The following is a 16,337-nucleotide window of genomic DNA, read 5'->3' on the forward strand; positions in this document are numbered from 1 at the left end:
GACTAAAATAGATCATCCCATCCAAACTTCGGTCTGAACATTGTTGTGAATGTTTCAGCCTTAGCTTTTCTATTGTTGTGCTGGGCTTTTTCATCGTTGAGGAAGGCGATATTTGTGGATCCTACTTCTCCAGAGAGCTGTTTAATTGACCACACAATTCACGCTGAATGCGTGTGACAGGATTGCAGAGATTAGGTCTGATTTGTTAGTTAGATCTGTCTGTCACTGGCTGTTTACGCTGTTTGGTAAGTAAGTGGTCCTGTTTGGTAACGTCACCTCATTGTGAGGTTTACCTGTTGCTGGTCTTGGCCAGCCCTCCTGTCTTCCTCATTGAACAAGGGTTTATCCTCGGCCTGATGGTCAGGGTAAAGTGGAGCATATGCCAGGCAGTGACAGTGAAAATTGTGCTGGAGGACAATTCTGCTGCTGTTGGTAATGACCTCTCTATGAATCACCTCTCACAGGCCAGTGCTGAGTTCTCGATTTCTTTGAAATTTGTTCCGTTAAGCATGGTGATAGTATCTCTCACATGTGTGCTCATGAACATGCTCTCGCTCTCGCTCTCGCTCTCATTCTCACTCTCTCACTCTCACTCTCGCAATCACAATCAATCACTCCCTCTCACTCTCTCTCTCACTCTCTCTGTCACACTCTCTCACCCTCTCTCACACTCTCTCACACTCTCTCACTCTCTCTCACTCTCTCTCACTCTCTCTCACTCTCTCTCACTCTCTCTCACTCTCTCTCACTCTGACTCACGCACTCTCGCACTCTCGCACTCACACAATTCACAATGTAAAAGTGGGACTTTGTCTATAGAAATACTGTGTGTGGTAGTCACCTTTCCCAATACAACCATCGATCAATGTGCCTACAGCCGGTAGGTTGGTGAAGGTAAGTTCAAGAATGTTTCTCCTTCTCAGTCGTTCCCTTCCCACTCAATGCAGACCCAGTCTTGCAGCTATGTCCTTTTGGACCTGACTATCTCATCAATGCTGCTGCTTAGCCCATATTGGTGGTGGTTTTGAAATGGCCCATCCAGCGTTGTCACTCTCTCAGGGCTTCCATCGGAGGGACACTGATCCATCAGCTGAGGGAAGGGAGTCAGCAGGAGATTTCCGTGTCAGTGTTTGATCTGACACAATGAGGTTTCGTTATGACACATTGTTGCTTGAGGTGTCTGTTGGTGCCTCTCCCACATCTAGCCCTAGCCCCCAGACGTTAGGAAGGAGGGATGTCCAGGGTCTGCAGGGCTTTTAATGTTTTGTCACCATCAATCGAACGGCCTCTTCTGTGCTCTATGACACCCACTCTATGAAACTTGTGATTTAAAAGTCCAAGGTCTCGCTCCTTCAGTTCCTCCAAGTGCCTTGTCTATTCTACAATATTTTCTCCATTAAGACATTGCATAATTCCGTTTTTAAACTATCTACGTGTATTTCTGTTTCATTCCCTGTCATCTGCTCCAGCTGCAACATTCATTTGTGTCTCAGTAACCCTCCGTATCAGTACAATCTTTATCTCTTACTCTAGTACCATTTATCGCTGTAAATTCGGCCAGCCCCTACACCCGTCCCTATCTCTCTAATCTTCAGCTGCCTCATCTTTCCCCATATTCTGAAAATGAATTTAAAAATATCTCGCTAACCTATTCTAGCATGCACAGGCCACACTATCTCTGTAACATCTCCAGTTTTGCTTTCCTGTATCTGCAACATCTCCAGACTTGTTTTCCTATCTCTGTAACATCTCTAGCCTTGCTTTCCTCTCTCTCTCTGTCACATCTCCAGCCTTGCTTTCCCCTCTCTGTAACATCTCTAGCCTTGCTTTCCTATCTCTGTATCATCTCCAGCCTTGCTTTCCTCTCTCCCTGTAACATCTCCAGTCTTGCTTTCCTCTCTCCCTATAACATCTCCTGCCTTGCTTTCCTATCTCTCTGTAACATCTCCAGCCTTGCTTTCCTCTCTATCTGTAACATCTCCAGCCTTGCTTTCCTATCCCTGTAACATCTCCAGCCTTGCTTTCCCATCTCTGTAACATCTCCAGCCTTGCTTTCCTCTCTCCCTGTTACATCTCCATTCTTGCTTTCCTCTCTCCCTATAACATCTCCTGCCTTGCTTTCCTATCTCTCTGTAACATCTCCAGCCTTGCTTTTCTTTCTCTCTCTGACATCTCCAGACTTGCTTTCCTCTCCATCTGTAACATCTCCAGCCTTGCTTTCCTCTCTATCTGTAATATCTCCAGCCTTCCTTTCCTCTCTATCTGTAACATCTACAGCCTTGCTTTCCTCTTTATCTGTTATATCTCCTGCCTTGCTTTCCTCTCTTTCTGTAACATCTCCAGCATTGCTTTCCTATCTCTGTAGCATCTCCAGCCTTGCTTTCCTCTCTGTGACATCTCCAGCCTTGCTTTTCTACCTCTGTAACATCTCCAGAATTGCTTTCCTCTCTCTGTAACATCTCCAGCCTTGCTTTCCTCTCTATCTGTAATATCTCCAGCCTTCCTTTCCTCTCTATCTGTGACATCTCCAGCCTTGCTTTCCTCTCTATCTGTAATATCTCCAGCCTTGCTTTCCTCTCTCTCTGAAACATCTCCAGCATTGCTTTCTTATCTCTGTAGCATCTTCAGCCTTGCTTTCCTATCTCTGTGACATCTCCAGCCTTGCTTTTCTACGTCTGTAACATCTCCAGACTTGCTTTCCTCTCTCTGTAACATCTCCAGCATTGCACTTCTACCTCTGTAACATCTCCAGCCTTGCTTTCCTCTTTATCTGTTATATCTCCACCCTTGCTTTCCTGTCTCTGTAATATCTCGAGCCTTGCTTTAATATCTCTGCTTTCTTTCACACCTCAGCGAATTTGATTTTTCGTACATCTGTGAATTGGTTATATATCTGGTCCTGCATTTCCATCTTCATGTGGCTCTATAAAATATCCCCAGCAGTGTGTTTCTCATCATTTTGACACTAACCTCGACACATAAAGCCTCATTTGAATACACTTCCAAGATATCGTCCCTCCTTACTGCAGTAACTGTTCCTTAATGAATAATGCAATACCACCTCCTCTTCCAAATACTCTCATGTCCTGCCTGTAGTTTCCAGTACAGCAGAATATTGAGTTGTTAGTCCTGACCTCCCTCAAACACGTCTCTGTGATGGCAAAAATGTTCCACCTCCACATGTCAATTCATGCCATTATCACAACAGTCTGTATGATAATGCTCCCAGCATTAACGTAAGCTGGATTATAACACCTGGAATACTCTGTATCTCGGAGTTCCTCAATAATTCACTCTTTGTTCATAGGCTGCCCAAACCATGAACCAAAATTGTAACTCTGGGACTGAATGGCTATTTGTTGAATTGTAATTTCTTTTTAAAAAATGTATTTATCAAGTGCAAATTTCAAGAACTGAGCAGTCAGCTCCACATACAATGAGTTTCTGATGGTTAATTCCCCGCTCAGTGTGCAGAGGGGATAGCCCTCAGTAATGGAGACAGTGAGGACTGCAGTTGATAGAGATCAGAGTCGAACAGTGTGGTGCTGGAAAAGCACAGCAGATCAGACAGCTTTCCAGGAGCAGGAGATTCAATGGTTCGAGCATGAGCTCTTTATCAGGAAGGGATTGGTGCATTCTTTTTTTTTATTCTGTGATTTGAAGGACGTTGGGAAACGTACTTGCTCAAGAATGCAGCACTATATATTGCACTGAAATAGAAAGCAGTCAATCAGTTGGCTGGACAGGGTATAGACAAGTTGAGCAGAAGTACAGACTGATTGATTGAAGTACAAACATCCCCTGGGCCAGATGGGGTATACACGAGGTTACTCCAGGAAGTTATGGAAGAGATTGGTGTGCCTTTGGTGATGATCTTTGTGTCTTCATTGTCCACTAGAGTGGTGCCAACTGATTGGAATGTGGCAAATGTTATTCCCTTATTCAGGGAATGGAATAGGGATAACCCTGGAAATGATAAAACAATCAGTCTTACACCAGTGGTGGGAAAGGTATTGGAGACGCTTCTGAGAGACAGGATTTACAATTACTTAGAAAACGATAATTTGATTAGAGACAGTCAGCATGGCTTTTTGAGAAGCTGGTCATGCCTCACAAACCTTATTGAATTATTTGAAAATGTAAAAAAAAAACATGTTGATGAAGGTAGACCTGTAGATGTGGTGAACATGAATTTTAGCAAGGCGATGGATAAAGTTCCACCTTGTAGGCTCATTCAGAAGGTAAGGAAGAATGGGACGTAGGGAATTTGGCTTTCCGGATATGGGCATGGCTGGCCCATAGAAGATAGAGGATGGTAGCAGATGGAAAGTATTCAGCCTGGAGCTCAGTGACCTGTGGTGTTCCACAGGGTTCGGCTCTGGGACGTGTGCTGTTTGTGATTTTTATAAATGACTTTAATGAGGAAGTGGAATGGTGGGTTAGTAAGTTTACCGAAGACATGCAGGTTTTTCGAGTTGTGGATAGTGTGGAGGGCTGTTGTAGGTTGCAACAGAACATTGACAGGTTGCAGCACTGGGCAAATAAGTGGCAGATAAAGTTCAACCTTAAAAAAAGTGTGAAGTGATTTGTTTTAGAATGTTGCATTTGAATACAGAATACAGGGTTAAAAGCAGAATTCTTGGCAATGGGGAGGAACAGAGGGATCTTGGGGTCCATGTCCATAGATCCCACAAAATTGTCACCCAAGTTGATAGAGTTGTTAAGAAGGTGTCTGGTGTGTTGGCTTTCATGAACAGGGGGATTGAGTGTTAGAGCGGAGAGGTTAATGCTTAACTCTAAAAGAGCTGTGGTCCAACCACACTTGGAATATTGTGTTCAGTTCTGGTTGCCTCATTTTAGGAAATATGTGAAAGCCTCAGAGAGTGTGCAGAGGAGATTTACCAGGATGCTGCCTGGTCTGGAGGGCATCTCTTCGCACAAACTTTGAAAATCTTAGGAGGAAAATTTGAGGGAGCCAGGGCATTTCTCCCTTCAGCGAAGAAGAATGACAGCTGACTTGATAGAGGTGTACAAATGTTGAGAGACAATGATTGGATAGCCAGAGTCTTTTCCTCTGGCAGACATGGCTATTCACAAGGAGTGTAATTTTAAGATTGCGGGGTTTTTTGGAGCAAGGTTTCGGGGGGCTGTCAGAGATAGCTGCTTTACACAGAGTATGGCGGGGTTGGAAATCACCGCCAGTGATAGAAATAAAATCAGATACATTAGGGATAATTAAGTAGAATCTTGGATACCCACATGGAAGCTAGTGCATTGAAGGTTATGTAGGTTAGTCTGATCTTAGAGTAGGATAAAAGGTCGGCAAGGCATTGAGGGCTGAAGGGCTCTTATTGTGCTGTACTGTTCTATGTTCCAAGTTTCTCTCAGCTGGTGGATTCTCATCAGTTGGTGGATGTGCGAGGGAGTGAGGTGTGTGAGGTCATGAAGTTGGACGGGGCGTGAGGCCAAGACTTCCAGTTATGGTGTGCATGGTTACAGTCAGCTGAGATCCAGCGCAATATGTGTGGTTACCTAAACTAGACAAACTCCACCAAGTTTAGTTATGAAACTGATTTTTGATTTGTCGTTAGCTCCTGGTTTCTTCAGATACATTCTATTTGGTGACCAATGTATTAATATCTGACCATCCACAGGCAGGTACAATTTTATTTTGATACTGGTGAATGTGAAGGTACATTTATTGGATATAATTTCAGAGGATTCACTGTGAGAAACAAGATGCTGCAGAAAGCTGTCAATTGTGAACATTTTCACACAGCGTCTGGACCAGGGAGCAGATGTAGGAAGTATGAGGAACATGCCAGATTTCAACACCGTAAGCAATACCATGTGATTCTGACACTCCATGTCCATACAATGCTGCCTGGGTCATGCTCTGACTGAAGATGCATTTGTAAGACCTGGTTCCTGATCAAACATTGGTATCTAATTTTGACAGTATTTGTAACTACACTGAGAGCATTGATAGATAAAAAGAATGCCCTCAGATGCTGAAAACCAGAGTCTAGATTAGAGCGGTGCTGGAAGAGCACAGCAGACCAGGCAGCATCCGAGGTGCAGGAAAGTCGACTTTTCGGGCAAAAGCCCTTCATCAGGAATGATGACTGATAGGCTGTTGGCACGTTTCCTCCTGCCCAAGGTGGAATCCAAATGATTTACTTTGAAGGAATGTTTGAATGATTGTCCTGAGGAGAAAGTGAGGACTGTAAATGCTGGAGATCAGAGCTGAAAAATGTGTTGCTGGAAAGGCGCAGCAGATCAGGCAGCATCTGAGGAGCAGGAGAATCGACGTTTCATGCGTCTCCGCCTCCACGCCGACCTGCTGATTGTCCTGACCAGTTTGGAAACTTTCTGGTCAGATTCTGGAGCAGGCCAGTACCTCACTCAGTGTCACAGGCAGCTGTGAGGTTCAGTAGCACGGTGCCTGAATTCAGGCCTTTTGGAATCCATTTTTAAATTCGGTCATGATTGCAACGTGGTGGGTTTACTGACCTGAACAATGATTAGGAGTTAGCCATGTTTGCGAATTGGGCAATGATGAGACATGAACTACAATTATTCAACTGAACAATAATTGCATCATCTCTGAAAACAATTAAGTTGGTTCTATATTGATGGAACTAAAATGTAAACACCTAACAACATTTTATGATACAAAAGTAAAGAGGGTGCGTTTTGTTTTATACCAAAAATAAAATGTCTGATTATTTTGGTGATCACAATTACACATTGAATGCCAGGATTCAAATGCATACATTGTCGCCATATCATTTACAAAGTGGTTGACCTCTGACTGATTGCATATTCAGAGTGCGTAAGCGATTGAATAATTGATAGAATTATCATTCTGACAAATTTATATATAATCAATCGATTTAATTCTCACTGAAGCATGTGAGTTTCAGCTATTTGCCAACAATTCTATTAGTTTTAAAATAATGATGGAAAATGACAGACCAAATCTAAAAGTTGAAGTTCTAAATTGGAGTAAGGCTAATTTGGATGATATTAGACAAGAAATTTCAAAACCTGACTGGAGGCAGATGTTCGTAGATAAAAGGGCAGCTGGAAAGTGGGAAGCATTCAGAAATTAGGTAATGAGAGTCCAGAGAAAGTATATTCATGTTACGGTGAAAGGAAAGGCTGACAGGTATAGGGAATGCTGGATGACTAAATAAATTGAGGGTCTGGTTAAGAAAAAGAAGGGAGCATATATCACGTACAAACAAGGTAGATTGAGTGAACCCTTAGAAGAGTACAAAAGGCAATATGAGTATATGCAAGGTTTGTGAAGGTTTGTAGCTCAGGTTGATGTTTAGGGTGTAGGTTTGCTCGCTGAGCTGTAGGTTTGATATCCAGACGTTTCATTACCTGGCTAGGTAACATCATCAGTGGCGACCGACAAGGGAAGCAAAGCTGTTGTCTCCTGCTTTCTATTTATATCTTTCTCCTGGATGGGGTTCCTGGTGTTTGTGGTGATGTCATTTCCTGCTCGTTTTCTGAGGGGTTGATAGATGGCAGCTAGATCTATGAGTTTGTTTATGGCGTTGTGGTTGGAGTGCCACGCCTCTAGGAATTCTCTGGCATGTCTTTGCTTAGCCTGTCCCAGGATAGATGTGTTGTCCCAGTCGAAATGGTGTTTTTTTTTTCATTCGTGTCTAGGGCTACGAGGGAGAGAGGGTCGTGTCTTTTTGAGGCGAGCTGGTGTTCGTGTATCCTGGTGGCTAACTTTCTTCCTGTTTGTCCTACGTAGTGTTTGTGGCAGTCCTTGCATGGAATTTTATAGATGACGTTGGTTTTGTCCATGGATTGTACTGGGTCTTTTAATTTTGTTAGTTTTTGTTTGAGAGTGTTGGTGGGTTTGTGTGCTACTAGGATTCTGAGGGGTCTTCGTAGTCTGGCTGTCATTTCTGAAACTACTTTGATGCATGGTAAGGTGGTTAGGGTTTCTGGCTGTGTTTGGTCTGCTTGTCGTGGTCTGCTTGTTCTTGAGGAATCTGCGCACTGTATTTTTTGAGTATCTGTTCTTCTTGAATATGTTGAGTATAATTTGGTTAGTCGGATTAGATGTCATGGAATAGAGGGAGAACTAGCCATTTGGATCCAGAACTGGCTCAAAGGTAGACGACAGAGGATGGTGGTGGTGTAGGGTTGTTTTACAGACTGGAGGCCTGTGACCAGTGGAGTGCCACAAGGATCGGTGCTCGGTCCAATACTTTTCATCATTTATATAAATTATTTGAAAGTGAGCATAAGAGGTATAGTTAGTAAGTTTGCAGATAACACCAAAATTGGAGGTTTAGAGAACAGCAAAGAAGATTATCTCGGATTGCAAAAGGATCAGTTGGGCCAATGGGCTTAGGAGTGGCAGATGGAGTTTAATTTACATAAATGTGAGGTGTTGCATTTTGGGAAAGCAAATCTTAGCAGGAGTTATACTACTAATGGTGATGTCCTAGGGAGTGTTGCTGACCAAAGAGACCTTGGATTACAGGTTCATTTGAAAGTAGAGTCATAGATAGATAAGATAGTGAAGAAGCCGTTTGGTACGCTTTCCTTTATTGGTCAAAGTATTGAGTACAGGATTTGGAAGGTCATGTTGCGGCTGTACAGGAGGTTGTTGAGTGCTCCTTTGGAATACTGCGTGGGTTGGGATCTCTGGTCTGCATGGCCGAGTTGAACCAAAGGCTCTGTTTCCATGCTGTACATCTCTATGTCTCTTGACTCTAATTTAGAAATGACAATAATTTAACATGCACGGTCAAATAAATAAATGGTTTATGTTATTGAATTGTAACATACAATAAGTTGAAAACTTGCAATTTTTAGAAGGAAAAATAAAGAACGAAGAACAAAGAAAATTCCAGCACAAGAGCAGGCCTTTTAGCCATCCAAGCCTGCACCGATCCAGATCCTCTGTCGCATATTTTCTGAGGGTCTGTATCCCTTTGCTACCTGCCCATTCTTTTTATCTGTCTAGATATATCTTAAATTATGCTATTGCAAAATACTCCAAATATAGTCTGATCAGAGCCTTGTAAAACCTCATCAATCCTTCTCTGCTTTAATATTCAAGTCATCTCAATATAAATACCAACGCTGTATTTGTCTTTCTGACTGGATAGGCCACCAGGAACAATGAACACATGTTGGGCATTAATAAACTTATCACGGAGTTCTACAAATGAACAATGATTAAAGCATGCTGGGAAATGGATCCCAACCTTGCTTAAACGCTCTGCTAATCCATATGCTGCCGAATCCAGACAGGCTGCAGCTCACCACAGACGGTTTGCAAAGAAAACCTGAGAGTTACAGACCCTGCAATACCCACCTGAAATTGGACTTGAATGATACAATAGAATGCCGCTCTTGGGCCATCAATATGCCAACCCCTGGTTGAGTCTGATTGATCTGAGTAAATAAACCTGATAATTCCATTGGAAGATCTTCCATACCCTCCCAAGGGCTTGAAGACTTAGAAGGATAAGAATCACCTCAAAACCCCACAGAGCGCGGCAACTGGAGAATAACCACTGAGAAAGAAAACAACTCCAAGACCATCGAAAGAATAAGAAAGCATCACCACGGGGAGCCCGGCCAAGTTCTCGTGTTGTGGTACACAATCAGTCAAAGTTAAGTTAAAACATAAGACGGTTTGCAGTATTTTTCATTGCTTTATAGTAAACTTTATTGTACTAATATTGAGTGTGCTCAATAAACATATATTATTGTTTGTAAGAGTTGACTCAGTTCCTTTGCTAAATAGAAGACTTCAATCACACTGTGCGGCAGATACAACACCTTCCTAACTATTGACTCAACCTGCAAGTTTACCTTGAGTCAATCCTGTACTAGAATTCACAACTCTCTTTGCTCTTCAGACTTCTGAATTTTCTCTCCATTTATAAAATAGACCATGCATCTCTCCCTCCTCACAAAGTGAATCACTTCAGGTTTTCCCAAGATGAATTCCATCTGCCACTTCTTTGCCCACTCTCCTACCCTGTCTAAATCCTTCTGCAGCCTCCCTGCCTCCTCAATGCTGCCCGTCCCTCTACTTACCTTTGTATCATCTAAAAACCTCGCCAGAATACCCTCTGTTCCTTCATGTAGATCGTTAATGCAAAAAGTAAAAATTTGTGGTCCCAACACTGAGCCATGCGGAATACAAGTTGTCATCGGCTGCTATCCCAAGCAGGACCTTTTTATCCCCAATCTCTACTTGCTGCCAGGCAGCCAAGCTTCTGCACACACTGGTAACTTACCTCGAACAAAATGGGGCCTTATTTTACTCAGCAGCCTCCTGTGCAGCACCTTGCCAAAGTCCTTCTTGAATTTCACGTGGATAATATCCACTGGCTTTCCTTTGTCTCACTTGCTTGTTGGATCCTCAGATAACTTTTACAGATTTCTGAGGCATGACGTCCTCCTGATGACACCATACTGACTTTGCCCAATTTTACATTTCACTTGCAAGTATTCAGAATCTCATCCTTCACAATGGATTCTAGGATCTTACACATGACTGAGGTTAGGTTAATGTGTCTGACACTTTCTGCCTTTTGCCTGATTCCCTTTTTAAAGAAGCTGTCACGCTTTTGAGCCTCTCCCTGATTCTAGAAATTCATGGAAGATCACCACAAATGTCTACATTATTTCTTCAGATATCTCCCTTGGAACTCTGGAATATTGTCCAGCTGGTCAAGTTTATTTACCCATTTAGGTTTTCTTGAATTTTTGGGGATACTATTCGTGTCGTTCACGGTGAAATGTGACGTGAAATAATTGTTCAGTTTCTCAGCCATTATTTGTTCCCCATGACTATATCTCCAGCGTCATATTCCACGACCAATGTCCAGTTCTTCCTCTCTTTTGCCCTTTACAGATCTAAAATATCTCTTACAATCTTTTATATTACTGGCTAGTTTACCCTCATATTTAACTTCTTCCTCATATTTCTTATTCTGTTGCCCTGTATTGGTATTTATAAAAGTCCAAATCCTCTGGTTTCCCACTGGCATTTACCATTTTATCTGATTTCTCTTTTGCTTTTATGCTAACTCTGATTTCCCCTGTGAGCCGTTGTTGCCTCATCCTCCCTTTACTCTGCTTCTTTTAGCTTGGGATGAGTCTCTGCTGTGTCTCCTGAATTATTCCCAGAAACTACCTCCATAACTGTCCCACTGTCTTTCCTGCTAGCCTACTCTCCCAGTCAATTCAACCCAGTTCCTCCCTCATATCTTTGTAGTTGCTTTTATTGTTAACTCTGATTCTACCTTCACCCTATTAAATTGAAGAGTAGGTTAAATGATATTATGATCACTGCCTCATAAAGGTTTCTTTACCTTAAGCTCCCTTCTCAAGTCTGCCTCATTGCACAACTCTAAATCCAGTATTGCCCGTTCCCTCGTTGCCTGCACCATAAGCTGCTCCAAAAGCCATCTCGAAGACATTCCACAAATTCCATTCCTTGCAAACCACTGCCGACCTGATTTTCCCAGTCCAGCTGCATATTGAAATCCTCCCAATCACTGTAACTTTGCTTTTCCTACACATTGTTTCTACCTCCTGATGTGTCATCCGCCCCCTGTTCCTAACTATCGTTTGTGGACCTGCACATAACTCCAACTATAGTTTATCACCTTTGCCGTTCCTCAATTCTAACCACACAGATTCTACACCATCTGTCCCTACTTTGAGTTTTGGGAACTGTGTGATGGAACTGCAAAACACTTTAGCATTGTCTTAAGTTCATAGTTTAGACATTAATTAAAAATATTACATTGTCAATTCCATTGGAATGTGGCCACAATCTATTTCTTTGGCCAAATGTTCTGTGTGTGCTATGGAAGAATGCAGACTTTTGAAACTGTTAGAAAAAACATCATATGAAGAGGACTTGAGTCTATAAAGAGATTAAGGTGGGTCAAGTGAACAGAAAATATTGTTGTATGGAGCACCGTAGGATGTATTGTCTGTGCGCTCAAAGATGTTGGCGGGTTGAATCGAAAGGCAGTGTTTTATTTCAATGGAGAGATTGGCTTGAGGCGCAGAAGAACCGGACACCTGGACTACAAAATAAAAGCTTGATGTGTGAAAAACGTTTTGAGGGAGGTAAGATAAATGTAGACATTTTCTGAAACAGAATACATTCAAAATTAGGGAAGATTTTCTACAGTTTTGCAGAGTAGTGGCGAGACCACATCGAGAGAACAATGCTCATACTGACATGCAAACCAGTCCAGAGAAGATTCACTGAACTGACTCCTGTGCAGAACATTTATTTTAGGTGGAAATCTTGAACTGACTGACTCTGGATCTGCTGGAGTTTGGGTGAACAACAAGTGATCTTGGTGACCCCAGAATATTCCAAGTATTCTTTTCAAGTTGAATTCTGAAACAATATCTCAGCTTCTGTGAGAGATTACCAGGAGTGGATGGACGATGAAACTGACGGTTATCTCTGTTAAGAAGATGTTGGATGTTTTAATACTCTCAAAGTTTCGAGTATTTGTGAACTCTCTTCCCATATAGCAATGGAGGATAAAACATTGAATATTCCTAAGGCAGAATCAGTCAGATACTTGATTAAGAATGGCGTACTATCATTGTAAGGGCAAAAGAGGAATGTGTGATTGACGTCACAATCAGATCATCCACAATCTTATCGCATGACGGAGCTGTATTGGTGACTTACCCCTGATGCTAGTTTCTGCATTTCTGTTGAATTTAGATGCTGAAAAAAATATGAGATGATTCTCATGATCATGAAGACATTTCCTTTCAGATAATTGGGCACAGTTTTCCATATGTGACTTTTAAACAACACCCAAAAGCACTCAGGGAAGTTTCGTGGTATTGGAGAAAGGTCAGGAGCATAGCGCAAAGTGAAAGCCTGCCTTGAAACTGCATTAGATATCAGATTGGGTCGAATGGATAACTTTAATTCTGCTCATTCCTTTCAGTTCTTGTTGTGAGGTGAGTTTTATTAGCAAGACCAGCATTCTGTTGCCTGTGTGTAATTTCTATTCAGAATATGGTGATAAACCCCAGGGATTCTTGTGGTGCAGGAACGCTAACAGGCATGTTACAATGAGAGAAACAGGGTTCTGAACTATTTGGTAGCTTCAAGTCGGTCCGCTGTGTGACATTGGAAATTGCATTCCTCACCATTGATGCTTCAAGCTGTGGAAATAGTGAGACTACATTCTTTGTTTTCAACAATTAAAGCGATAGTCACACAGCATATAAATAGGCCCTTCAACCCAATACATCTTCGCCAGCCAGAAAACACCAATGTACATTATTCCTAGTTACCTGAAGACCTATAGCCTACTATGCCCTGACCGTTTTTGCTTAAAAGCTGCATTGTCTTCTCATACGCTTAATGGTAAGGTCCTAGGGCGTGTTGTTGAAGAAAGACACCTTGGAGTGTAGGTTCAAAGGTCCTGGAATGTGGAGTCGCAGGTAGATAGTATAATGAAGAAGGCGTTTGGTATGCTTTCGTTTGTTGGTCAGAGGATTGCGGACAGGAGTTGGGAGGTCATGTTGCGGCTGTAGAGGACATTGGTTAGGCCACTGTTGGAATATTCCGTGCAATTCTGGTCTCCTTCCTATCGGAAAGATGTTGTGAAACTTGAAATGGTTCGGAAAAGATTGACAAGGATGTTGCCAGTGTTGGAGGATCTGAGATACAGAGGGAGGCTGAACAGGATGGGGCTGTTTTCCCTGGAGCGTCGGAAGCTGAGGGGTGACCTTACAGAGGTTTATAACATTATGAAGGGCATGGATAAGATAAATAGACGAATATTTTTTCCCTGGGGTCGGGGAGTCCAGAACTAGAAGGCAGAGGTTGAGGGTGAGAGGGGAAAGATAGAAAAGAGACGTCAGGGGCAACTTTTTCACGCAGAGAATGGTACGTGTACGGAATGAGATGCCAGAGGAAGTGATGGAGGCTGGTACAATTGCAACATTTAAGAGGCATTTGGATGGATATATGAATAGGAAGGGTTTGGAGGAATATGGGCCGGGTGCTGGCATGTGGGACGAGATTGGGTTGGGACATCTGGTCGACATGGGCAGGTTAGACCAAAGGGTCAGTTTCTATGCTATACATCTCTATGATTCCATGACTCTATCTGTGACCTGAGCGTTTTTTGTTCTTTTAATATGTGCACAAAACGGTTTCATGGACATAGATAACACAACGATAAAGACAGTGGCAAACTCATCAGATGAATAAAAAAAGACTCTACGTTTTCAATAATAATAGAAAATCCGATTGTTGTTTCAATTTATTTGGGAATTTAATGGAGCTAGACCAGCATTAATTTCCCTTGAGACGTTCCAGTCCAATTGATGTTGGTCCATCCAAGTGGCTGGTGGGAAGGAGTGCCAGCAATGCATCTCATATGGTGGGTAAGCTGGGAGTAAACATTACTGGTGGAGGATGGAGTGTTACACAAGCCGTCATGTTGTGATGAACAACTTGCAGGAAAACAGGAAACGGACTCATTGTCAAAGCGAACATATAGGATGGAGTTTATTATTTTTCTGAGAAATAGCAACCTTACAGATACAAATCTATATAGTAATGAAGAGAAGTCTGTGTCTATGTTATTGGTGTCCTTAAAATAATGGTGTCAAACAGTTGGACTTTTTTATTGCTTTTGATGGACGATGCTTGCACTGAGCATGTGAATTATCCTGGATGTTGTCAGAGATGGCTGAGCTGTCCTAGGTTGAGTAAGTGCTGATACTTCATGGAATGATGTTGATTTGTAATCTCGCCATTTACTGAGCACAGTTCGCCAGACCAAATCAACAAGTACCGTTGGTTGGTGCTTCAGAATGTATCAGAGCTTTCATGGCTGCCACCACATGGAATCATGTATAAAGACAAGGCCAATCGAGTCTGCACCACCCAGTGCTGATGCTAGTGCTTTATAAAGTTTTTGAGGTTACCTTACTGATCCACCCTCCCAGGCAATGAATTCTAGACACAAACCATCCTCTGGGTTCAAAACGGATTCCCCAAATCCTCTTTCAGTGTCTTACTTTCGCTTCAAACATGTGTCCCTTGTTTTTGATCCTTTGATTAAGGGGAACAGCTGCTGTCTGGTCACTCTGCCCATACCTCTGATGCTCTTATACACCTCTGTCAGGTTCACACCTCACCCTTATCTGCTCCAAAAGCAAGACTAGCCGATCTTCATGGTTTGAGTTCTCTCTTATCTTGTTACTTCTTCCAAAGTGCAGCATCTCACAAATTTCAGTGCTATTATTTATCGGTCATTAATCTGGCCATCTGAATAATCGGTTTGTACCCTCCTGTAACCTAATACGTTCCTCCTCACTGTGACTCATCCGGCCAATCGTTGTGTCATCCACAAATTTTTTTATCATTCTCCAACCCCCCGCCCCCGCCTCCCCATCTCCCACATTAATATCATTAACAGTTCGGAGCAGCGAGAGGTGGGAGTCTAGGAGTAGGTGACGTTGGAGCAAGGTGATTGTCGGGAATACCGGTAAGTATATTTAAACTTCTTACCTTCAGGCCAGTGAGGGAGGAGCGACCAAAGGCGTTCTGGGGATGGTAAGTAGAATAGTTTATATTTGCGTGGTTTCGTTGCCCGAGACACCACTCGGGTAATAGCTCCCACCCATCCTCATCCTCTAACCTAAAAAAAGTTGTGGGAGCCAGATTGACAAGGTAAGGTAACTATGTAATTTCCTAATCCTTTTTTTCAGTAGTCACTTCGGGAGTTCGACTCGTGGGAATGAAGTTTAGGGCAATGGAATGTTCCTCTTGCAGAAAGTGGGAAGTAAAGATCACCACTCGTGTCCCTGCTGACGATATCTATGGGAAGTGCACTCAGCACCAGCTCCTCGAAAACTGCGTTAGAGAACTGGAGCTGGAGTTGGATGAACTTCGGATCATTCGGGAGGTAAAGGGGGTTATTGACAGGACTTACAGAGAGGTACTCACTCCCCAGAAAAAAGAAAAAGACAGATGGGTGACAATTAGGGGACAGAAAGGGAACCGGCAGGCAATGTAGGGATCCCCTGAGGCCAATCCCCTCAACAATACGTATACCATTTTGGACATTGTTGGAGGGGATGACTTACCAAGGGAAAGCAGTGGCGCACCTACTGCTCAGAAGAGACGGAGGAAGAGGAGCAGAGCAGTAGTCATTGGGGTCTCGATAGTTAGGGGGACAGATAGGAGGTTCTGTGGGGACAAGCGAGACTCACAGTTGATGTGTTGCCACCCGGGTGCCAGGGTCCGTGATGTCTCTGATCGTGTTTGGGGT

Source organism: Chiloscyllium plagiosum, unplaced genomic scaffold (genome assembly GCF_037043375.1).
Source record: "Chiloscyllium plagiosum isolate Xiang-an unplaced genomic scaffold, Cpla_swu_hap1 HiC_scaffold_46, whole genome shotgun sequence".
In the NCBI taxonomy this organism is placed as follows: domain Eukaryota; kingdom Metazoa; phylum Chordata; class Chondrichthyes; order Orectolobiformes; family Hemiscylliidae; genus Chiloscyllium; species Chiloscyllium plagiosum.